The 20,842-nt window shown below is 43.1% G+C and overlaps 1 protein-coding gene across 1 annotated transcript in view; it reads right to left on the bottom strand.

The window, feature by feature from the left end:
- The window catches only part of LOC124616259, a 932,810-nt gene that overhangs the window by 65,596 nt on the left and 846,372 nt on the right, over positions 1–20,842 (bottom strand). The window lies entirely within an intron of this gene.

The raw sequence follows: 20,842 nt of genomic DNA, 5'->3' as shown, positions 1-20,842 counted from the left end.
AGGCACAATGAAATGTTATTTTATGGAGACAACCTCCGAAAAAATTTTTGGCTACTTCCACAACAAAGAAATAACCAAATTTATCCAAGATAACACCAAATCACAGAAAATATGCTCACAGATGAAACTACAAAAAAAAAGCAAAGAAAAGAAAGACAGATTCCAAGTCAAAATGAAAGCCAAACGAAGGATCGATATTGCTGAAGTAAAAAGGAAAGCAAGATGTAGAATGGAACAATATTGAGCTAATAGAAAAGCACAGGACACTAAAAACTGATTTAATGAATCTGGTGAAACGAAAATACAATAATTAGTTTATTGGCGGTGATCTTGCCGCAGAAAAGTTGGTCCCGACGCTTTCATTTCCTTTTTTTTTTTTTTTCAGGATTTTAGAAACATTAAGGATTGAAACAAAAAGGCAAAATGTGTTAATGTGGAATTATTGAGCGTGCTATAAGTATAGTTGTAGATTATCCTGATGTCAGAACGAAACGGCGTTAACACTTTTACAAGCAATATAGACACCTGTGTCAGCTTGCAGGAGGTGCTCGCGCCCTGTGCATTTGATGATAACGGCTTTCACACTGGTTGTGGCGTATAAAGGACAGGCAGTCTCGTCCCGTCTGCCAACATGCAATACGAAAGTTTTCATTTACAAGAGAAACAAAGGAGTCTATTACCGCTTCTGATGGTGAAAGCAACGTGGAATTGGGATTACGAGAAACGCGTAATCTAGATTAACGCAACATGTAGTAGAGGAACTAGGCTGCCTTAAATGTAAACGAAAAACTACGTTGGAGAAAACACACACGGACATATGTTTTACATGGTACACAGAAAAACCATTGCTTTTGAACAGGACTAACCTATCTGGGTCCGAATGGGTACTGAGGGTGCAGGGCATACAAAAAGCAAACGAATAGCGAGATAGGCTGACCACATGTGGAAAAGCAGTTCACTTGGTGGTGCGGCTCTTAATGAAGTTCTCGTGGCCGGGTGACCGAGACGTGGACTGAGGAACTAAGATGCTGCTGCTTGACAACAGGACGTTGGCGGGCTTACAGTTTCGCTCAGAATTTTTCTTTTGGTGACTTTTCCATTACCTCCTGGCTCTAGCTGTCAAGTCAAGTGAGGGTAACCTGAAGAAGCCAGCCCTGACTGTCCGCTTACACAAGTCAAAGGCGAGCACCACCCATAGCCAGCAAGACGCCTCCACATGGTGCAAAAAGCTGTGGACGCACCCTGGGTGCTTCGTTCGGCAAAGTCGACATTCATTTAACTTCCTAAATTGGTGCTCATTTCCTCTGCCCGAGACATACAAACCAGCAGACCCGTAATTCTTTGCAAAATTGCTGCTTTCTGTTGTAGTAAATGTCAAACTTAGGGGTATGAAAGTAGAACTAGGAGAAAATCTAGTGAAGTAGTTTACAACTGGCATCTCTAGTTGTACGATATAGCTGGTAATCCGAATAATAATAAGAAATTTTGATAAATGTCGTTACCTTAAAGTATTCGTCATCCACTACCCATTCCTTCATCTAATTGAAAATTTACTAGTAACTTCAGTATTTTAACTCTTGCATATTAAAGAGGGAAGAGTACCTACATCACTCACATAACGTTTTTTAAAAGTAGTGCTACAAGATGACCCTAAAACGGAGAAACTTACTGTGCGCGTACTGGTGAATTTCTTGGTGCTGAGGTTTTCCTGCTGCTGTTGCTGTTGCTGATGTGCCCATCGTGTGAAGAATAATGGCGATTTTCTGGCTTGAAGGGTTTATGGTTGGGAGGAATAGGGTCTCCAGGTGGGAGGTCAAATTGTGAGACGACGTGGGAGCTGATTTAAGGGCGTGAAGTGGAGGAACGAGTTTGTTGTGGAACATTATGATGGTTCGGGAAACTTTTTGTAATGCGTGCACTGGACAGAATGAAAGAAAGAAGAGACAAGGGTATCTAGCCATGAAGAAAGAAAGTGAGAGTGGATGTAGGAGAACACGAAGGTGTAATTTGGGTGGAAATGAGAGGGGGAGGGGGGGTGCTGATGAAACTGTTGAAGGGAGCTTCAATGATATTTAACTGCATTATAGTTATAGGAGTAGGTGAGGTGGCGTACTTTACTGGAATTACGTAGGGTGGGGTGGAGATTTGGTACCTAGCGATTATCTCTGAAATAAAGACAAGTCGGAAAAAGTTTGTAGTTTCAAGTAAGATGGTCGTTGCAGGTAAGGTATTAGTGGGATCAGTATTCAGGTTAAAGCTGCTGCGGATGAATTTTCTCGCTTTGAGAAAACTGAAGGTAATGGTTTCAAAAACCATTCAACAGCTAAGATCACATAATTTTTGTAAAAAAAATTTAAGACAACCGGTTTCAGCAGACTATGCTCTCATCTTCAGGTCTTAAAATCTTTTGTTGTAAAGCATGTTCCTTTTACGCTGATCTCACGCAGATGATATCAAGTGGATAAAAATGCACATTATAAAAGGTTTGTCATCGCTAAAATATTTAAAAATGTAAAGCACACTGCGCAACAGGCTATGTCCATATACATCTTGCTCGCAGTTGCTTGTTACATCATACAAACTCGGTACGCAATAGCACAACTCTTTAAATTTGCTGGACATATTCTAAACAGTTTAGAATGCATATGTAAACAGATGTGCTACTGTGTACTGAGTTTGTATCACTAACAAGCAGCTGCGAGCAATATATATACGGATATAGCCTGTTAGGCAAGGTGCTTTATGTTTTTAGATATTGTAGTGGTGATAAACATTTTATAATGTGCTGACTTTACCCACTTGACATCTCATTCGTGAGGTCGGCGTAAAATGAACATGTTTTACAACAAAAGATTTTAAGACCTGAAGATGACAGCATAGTCTGTTGAAAATGGTTGTCTTAAATAAAAAATATGCTATGCGATCTTGGCTGGTTTTTAATCATATCTGTGTCCAATCAGGCCTTCTCCGCTGTGATTTGTGCTGCTAGTCATAAGTGTTTGGCTGAACTTACGTTATATTACCCAACGGTTGTCATTATTACAAATGATGCAGTTATAGTCAGACACTATACGCTCTGGATCTAATTCGCTGTAGAATATTTTGTTAATACGAAATGTTCTGGAAACACTGATAATTAAATAAGGTTTTCCAACCGTGCGCCGATTCCTGTCGATACCTGATGAGATCTGTCTAACATGGTGTTGCTCAGCGCGGCGTGGTGGTCTTTGCCGCGGTCCCATAGGGAGCGCGCGAAGAGGAAAAGTGAGTGTAATGTCAGTCTTTCCCTGCAATTCGATGTTACCTCGTTGAGATCGGGTGTTCTACCGGTAGTCCGCGTCTTCCAAGCAGGATATTTTGACGATGCAACAATACGTCTTCGTCAGGTGTTCCACGAGCCTCACGGAAAACTTGATGAAGATGTCGAGTTGCGGAGTCTAAATATCCTGCTGCGAATACGCGGACCATCTACATCTACGTGATTACTCTGCTATTCACAATAAAGCGCCTGGCAGAGGGTTCAATGAACCACCTTCAAGCTATCTCTCTACCGCTTCACTCCCGAACGACACGCGGGAAAAAACGAGCACTTAAATTTTTCTGTGCGTGCCCTGATTCTCTTATTTTATCGTGACGATCATTTCTCCCTATGTAGGTGGGTGTCAACAGAATGTTTTCGCAATCGGAGGAGAAAACTGGTGATTGAAATTTCATGAAAAGATCCTGTAGCAACGGAAAACCTCTTTGTTTTAATGACTGCCACTCCAGTTCACATATCATGTCTGTGACACTATCTCCCCTATTTCGCGATAATACAAAACGAGCTGCCCTTCTTTGCACTTTTTCGATGTCATCCGTCAGTCCCATCTGATGCGGATCCCACACCGTACAGCAATACTACAGAATAGGGTGAAGAAGCGTGCTGTAAGCAGTCTCTTTAGTAGACCTGTTGCACCCTCTAAGTGTTCTGCCAATGAAACGCAGTCTTTGGTTTGCTCTACCCACAATATTCCCTATGTGATCCTTCCAATTTAGGTTATTTGTAATTGTAATCCCTAAGTATTTAGTTGAATTTACAGCCTTCAGATTTGTGTGACATACCGCGTAATCGAAATTTAGCTGATTTCTTTTAGTACTCATGTGAATAACTTCACACTTTTCCTTATTCAGGGTCAATTGCCACTTATCGCAACTTAAAGATATCTGTTCTAAATCATTTTGCAAGTCGTTTTTATCATCTGATGACTTTACAAAACGGTAAATGACAGTATCACCTGCAAACAATCCAAGACGGCTACTCAGATTGTCTCCTATATCGTTAACATGGATCAGGAACAATAGAGGGCCTATGAAACTTCCTCGGAGAACACCGGATATTACTTCTGTTTTGTGAGACCTGAGTTTCTCCTGGCGTATACAACTTTCAAATAACTTCCGGGAATTCAGCCAGGTAACACTTTCAGCGACCGCCGATATTTCGGCGGGAGAACACCCCGCCATTTTCAAGGCAAACTGCAACGGACAGGCGGCGTAAATGCAAATTTAATACCTCGGTTCTCGGATAGAAGCAGGAAAGATAACACACACACACTGAACACTAGTGCCACCAAAGATGACCAAACTCAGAGCTATCGATAGTGAGACTATGAATTCGTAGGTGAGGCAGCATTGACTCTGTTCCTCTGTTTTTAAAACCCGCCTGTTTCTTTAGATACGTTGACGATACCTTCGTTGTTTGGCCTCACGGTAGGGAGAATTTGAATGTCTTTCTAGAACATCTGAACTCGATCCACCCGAACATTCGTTTTACGATGGAGGTGGAAGAGGATGGTTGCCTTCCCTTTCTCGACGTGTTGGTTAGGAGGAAGGATGATGGATCATTGGGACATGCAATCTACAGGAAACGTACTCACACCGACTTGTACTTACAAGCTAATAGTTGTCACCATTCGGCTCAGCGTGAAGGGGTACTTCGTACCTTGGTACACAGGGCACATGTCGTTTCTGACACTGAGTCTTTGCCAGCTGAGCTGTCCCATCTTGAAGTTACATTTCGTCAAAATGGTTATAGTGATAGACAGATTGAACGTGCGTTGCGCTATCGACCAACTGTACATCGGGTGATTGATGATAATTCTGAGTCAACACCTAAGTCTACTGCCTTTTTGCCTTACGTAGGAAACACGTCCAATAAGATCGGTCGTATTTTACGGAAATACGATGTGAAATGTGTTTTCCGACCTCCATCTAAAATTAGAGCACTTTTGAGTTCCGTTAAGGATGATCTTAGACTGCGTAAGGCGGGTGTATATCGTATTCCTTGTAGCTGCGGCATGGCATATATTGGTCAAACGATCAGGACCGTGGAGGACAGATGTACTGAGCATAAACGGCACACACGATTACAGCAGCCAAATAGATCTGCTATTGCCGAACATTGCTTGGATACTGGGCACCCCATGTTATATAATAACACCGAGATATTGGCATGCACGTCCAGCTATTAGGACAGTGTCATTAGGGAGGCAGTTGAGATTAAATTAGCGAGCAACCTCGTTAACAGGGATGGAGGTTTCTGTTTAAACTCTGTTTGGAATCCGGCTCTCTCCCTTGTCAAAAAACAGAGGAACAGTGTCAATGCTGCCTCACCTACGAATTCATAGTCTCACTATCGATAGCTCTGAATTTGGTCATCTTTGGTGGCACTCGTGTTCAATGTGTGTGTGTGTGTTATCGTTCCTGCTTCTATCCGAGAACCGAGGTATTAAATTTGCATGTACGCCGCCTGTCCGTTGCAGTTTGCCTTGAAAATGGCGGGGTGTTCTCCCGCCGAAATATCGGCGGTCGCTGAAAGTGTTACCTGGCTGAATTCCCGGAAGTTATTTACTTCTGTTTTACTCAATGACTTTCCGTCTATTACTACCACCGGCAGAACGCCCGATCTCAGCGAAGTGATGGGAAAAGTGAGGATTTTACGCAGCACGACGGAGGGAGAGTGAGGTTCTCTTCGCCGTTTCTTGCGCTAGAGCACTTTGGTACTCTCCTTGGTTTGGGAGAGGGCAGAACACGAGACACTACACTGGACGGGTTGCGCCTGCTCTTTACCGTGCTATGGTGCACCACGATGAACGGTGGTAGCCGAGCAGCGTCGTCCGGAAGCGTGTTGCGGCACCTGCGTTGAAGATTTCTGCCAGGAAAGGTTTAATTAGGCTTCAGGTTGTTGGGGTGTATTCACTTTAGATTTAGGGCCATCTCATTTTGACTGTACTGTCCCTGGTCGCGTTTTGGCGATATTAGAACTACTCCTGTTAAACAATTTTAATCAATGTAGAAAAATATCCTCTACCAGTCACAGTAAAAGGTTATTTATTTGTCACACGACCGGTTTGGGGCTTGCGCCCATCCTTGGGTGTTTATACTGAGTGATCAAAAAGTCAGTATAAATTTGAAAACTGAATAAATCACGGAATAATGTAGATAGAGAGGTACAAATTGACACACATGCTTGGAATGACATGGGGTTTTAGTAGAACCAAAAAAATACAAAAGTTCAAAAATGTCCTACAGATGGCGCTTCATTTGATCAGAATAGCAATAATTAGCATAACAAAGTAAGACAAAGCAAAGATGATGTTCTTTACAGGAAATGCTCGATATGTCCACCATCATTCCTCAACAATAGCTGCAGTCGAGGAATAATTTTGTGAACAGCACTGTAAAGCATGCCCGGAGTTATGGTGAGGCATTGGCGGCGGATGTTGTCTTTCTGCATCCCTAGAGATGTCGGTCGATCACGATACACTTACGACTTCAGGTAACCCCAAAGCCAATAATCGCACGGACTGAGGTCTGGGGACCTGGGAGGCCAAGCATGACGAAAGTGGCGGCTGAGCACACGATCATCACCAAACGACGTGCGAAAGAGATCTTTCACACGTCTAGCAATATGGGGCGGAGCGCCATCCTGCATAGACATCGTACGTTCCAGCAGGTTTTTATCAGCCAGGCTGGGGATGATGCGATTTTGTAACATATCGGCGTACCTCTCACCCGTCACGGTAGCAGTTACTGACGTTTTGCTGTCCAGCGCCATCTGTTGGACATTTTGTAAACTTTGTTTTTTTTTTTTTGTTTCTAATAAAGCCCCATGTCATTCCAAGCAGGTGTGTCAATTTTTACCTCTCTATCTACATTATTCCGTGGTTGATTACGTTTTCAAACTTATACTGACTTTTTGATCACCCAGTACGTTCATGTACATGTTTATACTGCTGGAGATCACCGTATAAATACAAAAAAAATAATAATTTGTAGTAGCTTTTAGTAATTTCATATGTTGTTGTTGTTGTTGTGGACTTCAGTCCTGAGACTGGTTTGATGCAGCTCTCCATGCTACTCTATCCTGTGCAAGCTTCTTCATCTCCCAGTACCTACTGCAACCTACATCCTTCTATATTTCATATATATAACATCATTGTGCTTCCTAGATCTAAGTTCTCCGACCAAAAAGTGGATAAAAAAATTTCATAATGTGTATCAAAAAACTTTGCAGTCTATAATAGCTTTTTAAGTTTCTATATGTGCAACACCCTTGCACTTCCTGTGGCTAAGTTCTTTGACCATAACCTACATGTTTCTGTATGAGAAACATCTTTACATCTGCTACGTCTAAGTTCTTTGACCACAGCCCTCATGTTTGTATGTAAACACAGTGTATTTCACGAGTGCACATCGTAATAGTCAAATATGTAGCTAAACTTGGTAAAACTGAAATATGGACGTGAAAATGACAATAACTGTGTCACTAAGTGGCAAAACTGTAACCACAGCGTAACTATAATAATGGTGCTTCATCTATATGTAAGTACAGATTTATTTTCGTCAAATGCAGCCTTGCCACTCACAATTGTCCCACTTGTATCTGTTTAGCCACCAACAAATAATTTTTTTTGTATTTATACAGTGATCTCCAGCAGTATAAACATGTACATGAAAGTATAAACACCGAGGATGGGCGCAAGCCCGAAACTGGTCGTGTGACAAATAAATAACCTTTTATTGTGACTGGTAGCGGATATTTTTCTACACCCCATAAAGGAACAGTCACAGAGTTCTACGGCATCCACTATGGATAAAATTCCTTTAATTTTAAACGGCTTTCCTTGTGGTGAAACCAGTTTGTACTGTGGTTAGTTTCCTGCATTGTATTAATGTAAAATACGAGTCAACTAGGCATTGATGTTACGTAAACTGAGTACGTGCGTGCCTTCAAACTATTAAGTTCAGTGTATTTCTAAGCACGGCTTAACAAGTAATTATTCTTGCATGCTTTTCATGTTTTAATGTCCGTTGTGTAGTTATATTTCTTCTGTATTCAAGAGTGTGTAACTTTTCTTTCTGTACATTGTAGTCAAGTGGCCCAATGACGCCGGTGGTATTCGTAATCTGTAAGTCACCCACACCACTTGTACGGAGTCGATCTTAATTTGTGTGTTGATTAGAGGTCCTTGCTGCAGGGTAGATGGTAATGAATTGTTATTGTTTTTGAAACATGTCTGACTGTCAGACTTGCTAGTAACCGAATATTTAAAGATACAATTGAAGCGTATTTTTTATTTGTTTTAAAACTGCTTTGATAATTGTAATTGCTTAGTTCAACCTGTAACCTTAATGTTGAAGATTTTTGATATAATTTATTTAATTTCAATTTATGATTGTTTTAGAGCGCTTGGTTTAAACTGTAGTAAATTAAATAGAATATGTTTCTTTCGAAGATTGTGCCAAAACTCCATTGTGAAGACCTCTGCAAAGAGACACAGTTATTGTATTGAAACCCTCTACTGAAGCCCAATACCTACCACTTCTCTTCTCCACGTAGTTGGTACAATAGTAAACATCCTTCATCATATTAATGGTAGCAAGAGCGTGGTTGCATAAATGCAAATCCAAGGGAAATTTGGCAAACTAAGGAAATTAAAGCAGTTGAGTTTTAATGTTTGTACTGTTCTTTACGTTGTGTTGCAAGTTATTCTACTGCCAAGCATGGCCTCCCGAGGAGCTATTGGCATCTCTCATTTAAAAAAGGAATGTCTTAACACGAACTGCGAATAATGGCCCAGGTAGCTGAGGTAAGCGTGACGGAACTAGCGCAGAGGTTGCGGGACGCTTTGCTGCCCATTACAGCTATGTAAGCAGGATGTAGCGAGGTAGCTGCGGCTGCTAAACTGTGTTCCGAATACCTCTCCAAATGGCTCAAATGGCTCTGAGCACTATGGGACTTAACTTCTGAGGTCATCAGTCCCCTAGAACTTAGAACTACTTAAACCTAACTAACCTAAGGACATCACACACATCCACGCCCGAGGGAGGATTCGAACCTGTGACCGTGGCGGTCACGCGGTTCCAGACTGAAGCGCCTAGAACCGCTCGGCCACAGCGGCCGGCGAATACCTCTCCGCGGTGAAAGTCAATATTAAGTTTTTGCAGGACAGCTGCCTTCTCTTAAGCAAGTATTGAGTATTGAAGCAAAGTTAAGCCACTTGGCTAACCGTATGCAAGATTTGTTTCAAATCAATACGGATAGGAAACAAATTCCAACTCTAGAAACACTGCGTGGAAGACTGGTGAAACTCCAGATCATGACCAAATGGTTATCGTATATGCAGAAAGGATCGGAAGACGGTGTTATGCAGGACTGTGGCGGAAGGTGATGACTTGGGACTGCGGCGTTGCTTCAATAAGTTTCCCAGTCCGATTGCTAGAGTATTTTAGGAAGTAGGAGTTTGGCCAATTGAGTCGAATATGGAGACGGTGATAGCGGCAAGTGAACGTCCTTCATTTTTCGCACCTTCAGATGTTTCAGTGATTTATACTCTCGCTAGCGGTAGACTGAGTGGAGCAAATTATCCGCGACCAGGTCTCCTTTGAGGGATTGCGTAGCCTAATTTTTCATCGAAACCTCTACAGCAGGTGTAACAATGAGATGATAAATTCGTATTATTTTATAGTTCATGGAGGCATCGAAAGTTTAGTCCATTGCGAGGATGATATCCAAAGAGCTAGGATTGCGCTTTGTTTGGGAACTACAGAAAGTGACACTAATAATAATATTTTGAAAGCAAACGTCTGGCAGACGACTCGCGGGTGATTTTCATGGTAAAGCCTCAGAATTTTGTAGAACTTGATCAGTTAGTAGCCGCTCTGCGGAGTTTTCGCTTTAATGATGGAAAAGGGACGAAAGCGGAGTACATCTCTGTAGTAGCAAGTCCAGTGAGCCTGTGGACGGAACGAAAAAGGTAAGTTTCTTTTCACGCGGAGAATTGTTTTGGTTGTAATCAGAATATGGCTCGCGACTGTTAATTTCGGCTAAGCGATCATAAGAACAGCTGACGGCACCGGCGAAGCGGTGGGCTTTCGAAGGGTTGTAATAAAATCATGGCGCTGAACCGCCGCCTACCATTCATTTGCACCGCTATCAGTCGCGAGTCCACGAATCGGTGTCCAGTTTATTGGATTCTGGGAATATTTGTTCCTTAATGGATTATCATTGGTGCTAGAGACATAGGTCTATTTGCAGTTTTCCTCTCTAGCAAACCTTTGGTAAGAAATGTCGTACAGTGAGTAGGGAAAGTTTACTGTTGCTAAGCAAGGTGCGGGTTCAAGTAAAAATTCATGATTTGTATTGTTCGTTAGAGTTCATGGTATCTAGCAGCACGTCTTCAAGTGTTACTTTGGGTTGGGATTGTATAGTCAAGACGCCATTCATTTTGGATTATGCTGGAATAAATTTTCTCTTTAAATTTCACCCGCAGAAGAAGTACATGCTGTGCAATTATAAGAGGGCCAATAGAACTAAAGCAGGTCTCTGATGCTTTGAAAGACCGGTTGGGCGTCACCAACAAGCTCGAATATGACATTCAGCCAAGAAGGCAATCGCACTATCGTCTGACCGCCCAAGATTAAGATTCGAGAGTTAAAACAGCTGCTGTGAATTCTTCCGGGTTGTATGGCCGTGGTCCATGGAACTTTTCAATCCCTGACGTTTCGTCCAAGGCCGTCAGCAAGACTCAGCACAACCAGGAGCACCTCCGAAGATGTCCAACGTAGCTTTGAACGGAACTTCAGAGATTCAAGGGTTCTATGGACCACGGCCATACAACCCGGAAGAATTCTCAGCAGCTGAAACATCCGGTCGTGAAAGCCGTCATTGTATGATTAGAGTTAAAACAGATCATCAGTCAGTTGCTAGAGGATGGAGTCATTAGACCCTCCGCTTTATGCGGTTCCTAGTTATTTTTATTTTTATTTTTTTTTAAAAAGAAGAAGAAGGCAAGGGGTACCGATGGTGTAGTAGATTATCGGGTCTTGAACCAGAAGGTTGCGCTAGAATCACAAGAATCAGTTCTATTAACGGATCTCCACAAATGCTTTACGTGGTTCAGAAGAGCCCGTTATTTCACAGTATTATATTTGAATCAGGCTTAATGAATGCTAACAACTGTTGTATTAAAACGTTACTCTGTAGCAGCCCCGTACCTAGCGCTTCTCTGCTCCTTGCAGTTGCTACCAAAGGAAATACCTTTCACCATACCAGTTTGTTTACCTTACTGAGAAATAGAGACAACAAGGCACGTTTAACGTTCGTCGTAGCTCAATCTCTTCCGTAGAAGGTGGCATATTTAGGTAAAATCCACTAAACTTAATGAATACCTTGCGAAAGGATGGTTATAATCAAAAGATTTTTCTAAACTACAAGTACTTCACACGATTTCAACAAACAAGGACCGGTAGCTGTCGCCGAGCGGTTCTCGGCGCTTCAGTCTGGAACCGCGCTGCTGCTACGGTCGCAGGTTCGAATCCTGCCTCGGGCATGGATGTGTGTGATGTTCTTAGGTTAGTTAGGTTTAAGTAGTTCTAGTTTTGCGGCCTGAAGACCTCAGATGTTAAGTCCCATAGTGCTTAGACCCATTTGAATCATTTTTTGAACAAAGTGTGTACCAATAAAAGTAATGCTTCCAAAGTGTTTATTGCATTACGTGGCTTCACATGAAGCGAGTTATTGGAAGGAAAAAAAGACAAATGGTCTTATACATAGAACGAAATAATTCTAAATTAGTTACTTCGACAGATGGTTTTGACTTGACAATAAGAAACTTCATTTCTTAGTACAGAAAGAATTTACAAGTTACTGCATGACGACATAGCAATATCTTAGCCCACTCTACCATAGGACAGCTGGTTACCAATGAGTAAACCATAGTACATAACTATTCATAGGGCATCAGACCTGATGAGTTGGGAGGATTTTACTGAAATTAGTACGCCATCACCTTTATGAGCGAGAACAGTACCACCTGCTTACTAGTCGCTACTTATAACGAAAGAGAACAAACCTTTCTGCATTAGAGAGAATACTTGACGTAACTTTTTTGGGGGGTGAAATCGTCTTCGCCTTATTTTAGTGCAAGGTTACCGACTTCCCCCGTCCCTCTCTGCCCACCCTTCCTTAACTGCCTCATTGTTCCTGGCGTGAACTGGCTGACCATTTTCAGCAACGAAATAATAAGATGCACGTACAGATTATTTGTGCTGCCGCAACTACTGATACTACAAGGTGCTTATAAATCAGCAGTGTTTCACGGTTTGAATAATTGTTATAAAAAGAAGGACGTAGTGACTTTGACTAATAATCAAAAAGCCTTGTGTTCCTTGTTCTACGCAAGCCAATGCTTAAATTCTGAATAAAAGTTATCAGCAAGGGCTGTTGAAGGCTTCCGGCATAAGGAGCCACCCACGCTCTACCAAAGGTCATGTCAAACAGAGCGGAGGAGCATGCAGGCTACCTCTTCCCCTTTGGGTGGGAAACTGCCCACAAAAGGCGAAAGAATCAGTGATGATCAACGACTTGAGGATGCAAAAGGCAATGGAGATCACAGCTTTAGAGACACAAAATGTACATCCATAGCATCCATGACTTGTACAGGGTGTTTCAAAAATGACCGGTATATTTGAAACGGCAATAAAAACTAAACGAGCAGCGATAGAAATACACCGTTTGTTGCAATATGCTTGGGACAACAGTACATTTTCAGGCAGACAAACTTTCGAAATTACAGTAGTTACAATTTTCAACAACAGATGGCGCTGCGGTCTGGGAAACTCTATAGTACGATATTTTCCACATATCCACCATGCGTAGCAATAATATGGCGTAGTCTCTGAATGAAATTACCCGAAACCTTTGACAACGTGTCTGGCGGAATGGCTTCACATGCAGATGAGATATACTGCTTCAGCTGTTCAATTGTTTCTGGATTCTGGCGGTACACCTGGTCTTTCAAGTGTCCCCACAGAAAGAAGTCACAGGGGTTCATGTCTGGCGAATAGGGAGGCCAATCCACGCCACCTCCTGTATGTTTCGGATAGCCCAAAGCAATCACACGATCATCGAAATATTCATTCAGGAAATTAAAGACGTCGGCCGTGCGATGTGGCCGGGCACCATCTTGCATAAACCACGAGGTGTTCGCAGTGTCGTCTAAGGCAGTTTGTACCGCCACAAATTCACGAAGAATGTCCAGATAGCGTGATGCAGTAATCGTTTCGGATCTGAAAAATGGGCCAATGATTCCTTTGGAAGAAATGGCGGCCCAGACCAGTATTTTTTGAGGATGCAGAGACGATGGGACTGCAACATGGGGCTTTTCGGTTTCCCATATGCGCCAGTTCTGTTTATTGACGAAGCCATCCAGGTAAAAATAAGCTTCGTCAGTGAACCAAATGCTGCCCACATGCATATCGCCGTCATCAATCCTGTGCATTATATCGTTAGCGAATGTCTCTCGTGCAGCAATGGTAGCGGCGCTGAGGGGTTGCCGCGTTTGAATTTTGTATGGATAGAGGTGTAAACTCTGGCGCATGAGACGATACGTGGACGTTGGCGTCATTTGGACTGCAGCTGCAACACGGCGAACGGAAACCCGAGGCCGCTGTTGGATCACCTGCTGCACTAGCTGCGCGTTGCCCTCTGTGGTTGCCGTACGCGGTCCCCCTACCTTTCCAGCACGTTCATCCGTCACGTTCCCAGTACGTTGAAATTTTTCAAACAGATCCTTTATTGTATCGCTTTTCGGTCCTTTGGTTACATTAATTCTCCGTTGAAAACTTCGTCTTGTTGCAACAACACTGTGTTCTAGGCGGTGGAATTCCAACACCAGAAAAATCCTCTGTTCTAAGGAATAAACCATGTTGTCTACAGCACACTTGCACGTTGTGAGCAGCACACGCTTACAGCAGAAAGACGACGTACAGAATGGCGCACCCACAGACTGCGTTGTCTTCTGTATCTTTCACATCACTTGCAGCGCCATCTGTTGTTGAAAATTGTAACTACTGTAATTTCGAAAGTTTGTCCGCCTGAAAATGTACTGTTGTCCCAAGCATATTGCAACAAACGATGTATTTCTATCGCTGCTCGTTTAGTTTTTATTGCCGTTTCAAATATACCGGTCATTTTTGAAACATCCTGTAATTGGATAAGTATCTTGATCATCTGTCTATTGTTAAAGGATTCGGAATCAGTCCCCTATTCGGATCTCGATGATGGGATTGCCAAGGAGAAGTTAACCACCAGAAAAAGAATGAATAATTAACGAAAATCTAACATTCTACGAGCAGTCGCTTGCAATGTCTCAAGTTTGAACGTGGTTGGGAAGTCGAAAAATTTGAAAAGTGCAGTGGAAGGCGGAGTCTAGATATAGACCGGGTCACTGAAGTGAAATGAAAGAAGACACGGCTTTCTGGTTAGAGGAACATAGAATGATATCAACAGCAGCATAAATGTTATAATGCAAATATGGTTCGTTATGAGAAGGGTGGGAGAGAGAGGGACGGCAGAGAGTGAATAAACATTTCAGCGATAGGGCAGAACACGTCAGAACCGGTAGCAAACCAAAGCCAGCAGTAATAGTACAAGTATATATGCCAAAATCTCACGCAAAATATGAACAGATAGAGATTATGAAGGCAGTGTACCGGTAAATCAGCGTGTTAAGGGATTTCATAACTTAATGGTAATTGGGTACTGGTATGTGGTAGTACCGAAAGTCATGGAAGACACAGTTAAAGGTGAATACTACCTTGGTAGTAGGAACGAGAGAGGAGACAGAATAGCTGACATCTGTAAGAAATGTCAGGACTAGCGACTACACAATTCAAAAATCACAAGAGGAGTAGGTATGCTTGGAATAGGACCGGAGACTAAGAAAGATTCCATCTGGATTACATGGTCAGCCAGAAATACTGGAATGAGATATTTGATTGTAAGTGGTTCCAACGAGCAGATTAGAGTTGGATCATAATTTGGTAATGCTGAAAGGTATAGTAAAGTCTATGAGAATCGTATGGAAAAATCAATGTGGAAAGGTGAGGTTAAAGAAATAAAGGGGAATGATGAAATGCGTTTGAAGTTCTCTAATCCTGTAGATACTGTGATAATGAGTACTACAGTTGGCAGTTCAGTTGAAGAATGGACATCTCTAGAAAGGGCGATCACAGAAGGTTGGACAGACAAACTTTGCCACGAGAAAGAAAACTCCGAAGAAATTTTAAGTGGCGGAACAAATAATTCAGTTGATCAACGATAGAAGAAAGTATAGAAAAGTTCAGAGAAAGACAAGATTACAGCAACGTAAGTCACTTAGGAATGAAATAAAGTGCAAGTGCGCCGAAGCCAACGCCAAATGGTTGCATGAAAAATGTGGAGAAATTGAAAAGTGCTGCTCGTCGGAAGGACTGATTCGCCGTATAGAAAAGCCAAAACAAACTTCGGTGAAATTAAAAGCAAGGACGGCAACATTAAGAGCGACGTGGAAATTGCATTGTTAAACTCAGAGGAGAAAGCGGACCGACTGAAATAGTAGAATAAATTCGCTACTTGTCTGACGCCTTGATGGAAGAACACATGGGAATCGAAATGAATGGTATAGGGGACCCAGTATTAGGGTTCAACAGATCGTGGAAGACCTAGATCAGTTAAGGCAGAAATTTCTAGAATCATTGTGAAAAGTGGCAACAAAGAGAATATGTAGAATCGAAGGTACTATAGACACCATAACACTTTCGGAAAAATAGCATGCACATAATTCTTGAGACATCAAGGGCAGGTGAGGATGAGAACTATAGTACAGTCGGCTTAACGTCTCATGCATCCAAGATGTTGACAAGAATAATTTACAGAAGAATGAAAAAGGAAACTGAGGGGCTGCTAGATGACGATCATTTTGGCTTTGGGAATCGTAGGGGCAACAGGCAGCCAGTCCTGACTTTGTGATTGATAATGGAGGCAAGACTTAAGAAAAATTAGGGCTCGGTCGCTAGATTTCGCTAGATTTGCAGACGGAGGAAAAGCGTTCGACACTGTAAACTGTTGGAAACCCTGAGAAAAATAGTAATAAGCTATGGAAAAAGACGAATAATGTTGGATATGTACAACAACCAACAGGGAACAATAATAATCGAAGATCAAGAACGAAGTGTTCGGATTAAAAATGATGTAAGACGGAGATGCAGTCTTTTTACCCTATTGTTTACTCTATGCATCGAAGAAATAATGAGGCAAATAAAACAGAGGTCGAGAAGCACAGCTAAAATTTAAGGGGGAACTAAATAAATTACAAGAATGGCTGATGACACTGCTATTCTTAGTGAAAGTGAAGGAGGATACAGGAAATGTTGAATGAAATGAACGGTCTAATGGGCACACACTATGGATTAAGAGTGAACACAAGAAAGACGAAAGTTATGTGCAGCAGTAGAAAAGATGTTAACGATGAACGTAACATCAAAAGCAGTGACCATGTGTGCGACGAAGTATGGAAATTCTGCAATCTTGGAAGCAAAATAGCAATGAAGGTTCAAATGGCTCTGAGCACTATGGGACTCAACTGCTGTGGTCATCAGTCCCCTAGAACTTAGAACTACTTAAACCTAACTAACCTAAGGACATCACACACATCCATGCCCGAGGCAGGATTCGAACCTGCGACCGTAGCAGTCTCACGGTTCCAGACTGCGCGCCTAGAACCGCGAGACCACCGCGGCCGGCAGCACTGAAGGCCCAAGCAGCCTAGCACAGGGCCAGAGAGCATCCTCCGCCAAAATGAGCCTACCAGCATCAAACATAGGCCTTAATTTGAGGAATAAATTAGTGAGAATTTACGTTTGGTGCACAGCATTGTCTGAAAGCGAATCACACACAAGTCATGTGAACATCAGAAATGACTCTAAGCGTTTCGGATGTGGGACGTGGTGCTACAGAAGAATGCTGATAGTTAGGTGGACTTATCAGTCCAAGTATTCTTCGCTTAGTTAGCGAGATAAGGAACATGTTATGAGACATGAAGAAACAAAAAAAGAATGAAATGATCGTGTGACACTGTTGGCCGGGAGGCCCATGCGGGGAAGTTCGGCTGCCGTATTGCTAATCCTTTTTAGTTGACGCCACTTCGGCGACTTGCGCGTCAATGATGATGAAGGACACACATCACCCAGTCATCACGAGGTAGAAAAAATCCCTGACGCCGCCGGGAATCGAACCCGGGACGCCGTGCGCAGGAAACGAGAACGCTACCGCAAGACCACGAGATGCAGACAACTTTCATTCGACTAAATGGAGCTGTAGAGGGTAAAAAGTGCATGGGATATACACTCCTGGAAATTGAAATAAGAACACCGTGAATTCATTGTCCCAGGAAGGGGAAACTTTATTGACACATTCCTGGGGTCAGATACATCACATGATCACACTGACAGAACCACAGGCACATAGACACAGGCAACAGAGCATGCACTATGTCGGCACTAGTACAGTGTATATCCACCTTTCGCAGCAATGCAGGCTGCTATTCTCCCATGGAGACGATCGTAGAGATGCTGGATGTAGTCCTGTGGAACGGCTTGCCATGCCATTTCCACCTGGCGCCTCAGTTGGACCAGCGTTCGTGCTGGACGTGCAGACCGCGTGAGACGACGCTTCATCCAGTCCCAAACATGCTCAATGGGGGACAGATCCGGAGATCTTGCTGGCCAGGGTAGTTGACTTACACCTTCTAGAGCACGTTGGGTGGCACGGGATACATGCGGACGTGCATTGTCCTGTTGGAACAGCAAGTTCCCTTGCCGATCTAGGAATGGTAGAACGATGGGTTCGATGACGGTTTGGACGTACCTTGCACTATTCAGTGTCCCCTCGACGATCACCAGTGGTGTACGGCCAGTGTAGGAGATCGCTCCCCACACCATGATGCCGGGTGTTGGCCCTGTGTGCCTCGGTCGTATGCAGTCCTGATTGTGGCGCTCACCTTCACGGCGCCAAACACGCATACGACCATCATTGGCACCAAGGCAGAAGCGACTCTCATCGCTGAAGACGACACGTCTCCATTCGTCCCTCCATTCACGCCTGTCGCGACACCACTGGAGGCGGGCTGCACGATGTTGGGGCGTGAGCGGAAGACGGCCTAACGGCGTGCGGGGCCGTAGCCCAGCTTCATGGAGACGGTTGCGAATGGTCCTCGCCAATACCCCAGGAGCAACAGTGTCCCTAATTTGCTGGGAAGACGGCACTGCGTAGGATCCTACGGTCTTGGCGTACATCCGTGCGTCGCTGCGGTCCGGTCCCAGGTCGACGGGCACGTGCACCTTCCGCCGACCACTGGCGACAACATCGATGTACTGTGGAGACCTCACGCCCCACGTGTTGAGCAATTCGGCGGTACGTCCACCCGGCCTCCCGCATGCCCACTATACGCCCTCGCTCAAAGTCCGTCAACTGCACATACGGTTCACGTCCACGCTGTCGCGGCATGCTACCAGTGTTAAAGACTGCGATGGAGCTCCGTATGCCACGGCAAACTGGCTGACACTGACGGCGGCGGTGCACAAATGCTGCGCAGCTAGCGCCATTCGACGGCCAACACCGCGGTTCCTGGTGTGTCCGCTGTGCCGTGCGTGTGATCATTGCTTGTGCAGCCCTCTCGCAGTGTCCGGAGCAAGTATGGTGGGTCTGACACAGCGGTGTCAATGTGTTCTTTTTTCCATTTCCAGGAGTGTATCTAACAGATAAGTGGGGACAAATGGTACACGTCCTACAGCGAGGTAAAGAGGGTCATGTAGGAGAGGAATTCGTGGCGGGAGGCATGGTGATTTACATATATTTTTGCGCAATACACCGCGATGTAAGGCTTCTCCCTATTTCTCGTAGGTTAGATTCATCAGAAGATAAAATGAACCACCCATTTATCATCTAATGGATACGAGGAGATCCCTCGTAAACCTTCTCCAAGTTTGGTTGAATTTTCGTTAGTCTTAAGTAACAAAATAAAGAATTTTGTGATAGCGTGTCGATCTAAACGTACTGTAAGAGTTGTCTGCTCACACATGATCAGGAAATAATGCACCTAGTCTCTTGAAGTTGGCGCTGGAAATTTCTGACTACTCGAGTTCTGAGCTTAAGGAATCAGTGAGCGTTGTGAGGTCAGAGAAATACGATTAATTTGCAATAGGGCTGATAAACGAATCCAGACAGCAAGATGACGACTTTTTTTATAATAAAACAAATTAATTGTTTGGTTTTGGTTAAACTTGACAAAAGATACCTGACGCCTGAGCATACTTCCATAATTCTAGCTGTTGGCAGAGATGTTGCGAAGTCTAGTCTTGCTCACAGAGATTCAATAAAGCTCGCAATTTGCAGCATTGTTCACAGAACTTCTCACGGGTCCGTGGTTCCGAATCGAGTGGAAGGATTGAACCAGAGACTTGGAAAACTCTGTAACAAACCAAATCGCAACATTTGTACTTGGACCATAAGGCTGAGAACTGTAGATTTGTCTAAGTGGTTCGGGTGTGCACTATACATCAGAGGCTACTAGTCAGGTGGCTGACTGCTTTCGTAGTTGTAGGTGAGCAGAAAGTGCCAGTATAAGATCAGGCCCCACCACTGCCAAAAGAGTATTTGATTTCCTAGGCACATTTACTGTGGAATCCTTGTCACTAGCACACGTGGGCTAGTTTTTATCAGGAGACTATACTCGACACCGCGTTGTCTCCAATACTGGTTTCCGTAAAGTAATGTTCATTTCAAATTCTTCAGTAGTGATAATAATTGAGTTTGGAAGGACCTTATAGTTTTCTAGCTTAGTCGCAAGTATGCTACAGATTTATAAACATAAATGATATGTCACTTTAACTGCACTCACGGAAAGAAATGAGTTGAATACACAATTCATATAAGGCTCAGTAAGTAAAAGTATAGTAATGATATGAGATAACAAAAAAAATGTGCCTTTCACATACTTTGTTTACTTTAGACCTTGATGACTTCCTTCAGAAAAAAATTGCCGAGGCAGTCAGGGGAAGGATAATGAAATATATGAGATATGCTGATAAAATGGTAATGCTAAGCAAAATGAAATTGGCATTGACAGTATGTTAAAAGAGCTGAATACCTGCTGTAAGGAATATGGGATGAATATAAAACTAAAACAGACGACAACAGTGGTTTCTGCAAGACATGCAATGAAAACGATAGTGAAAAGTTGTGAAAAAATGGTGGAAAAATGCAATTGCCTAGACTGCAAAATAAGCAGTAACATGACGTGTAATAAAGAAATAAAATGAAGGACAGCTATCCCAAAAGAAATTTCTTTGAATAAACAATAAAGTAAATCATTAGCGAAGTGTTTTGTTTAGAGCGTCCTGTTATGGTTTCGAAACATGGACACTACGGTGGAGAAAGAAAAAACCCTTGAGAGTAATTTGAAACGTGGATTTGGATGAGAAT

Source organism: Schistocerca americana, chromosome 5 (assembly GCF_021461395.2).
Source record: "Schistocerca americana isolate TAMUIC-IGC-003095 chromosome 5, iqSchAmer2.1, whole genome shotgun sequence".
Classification (NCBI taxonomy): domain Eukaryota; kingdom Metazoa; phylum Arthropoda; class Insecta; order Orthoptera; family Acrididae; genus Schistocerca; species Schistocerca americana.
The sequence above is the reverse complement of the archived record's forward strand: the minus strand, read 5'-3'. Positions and strand labels throughout refer to the sequence as shown.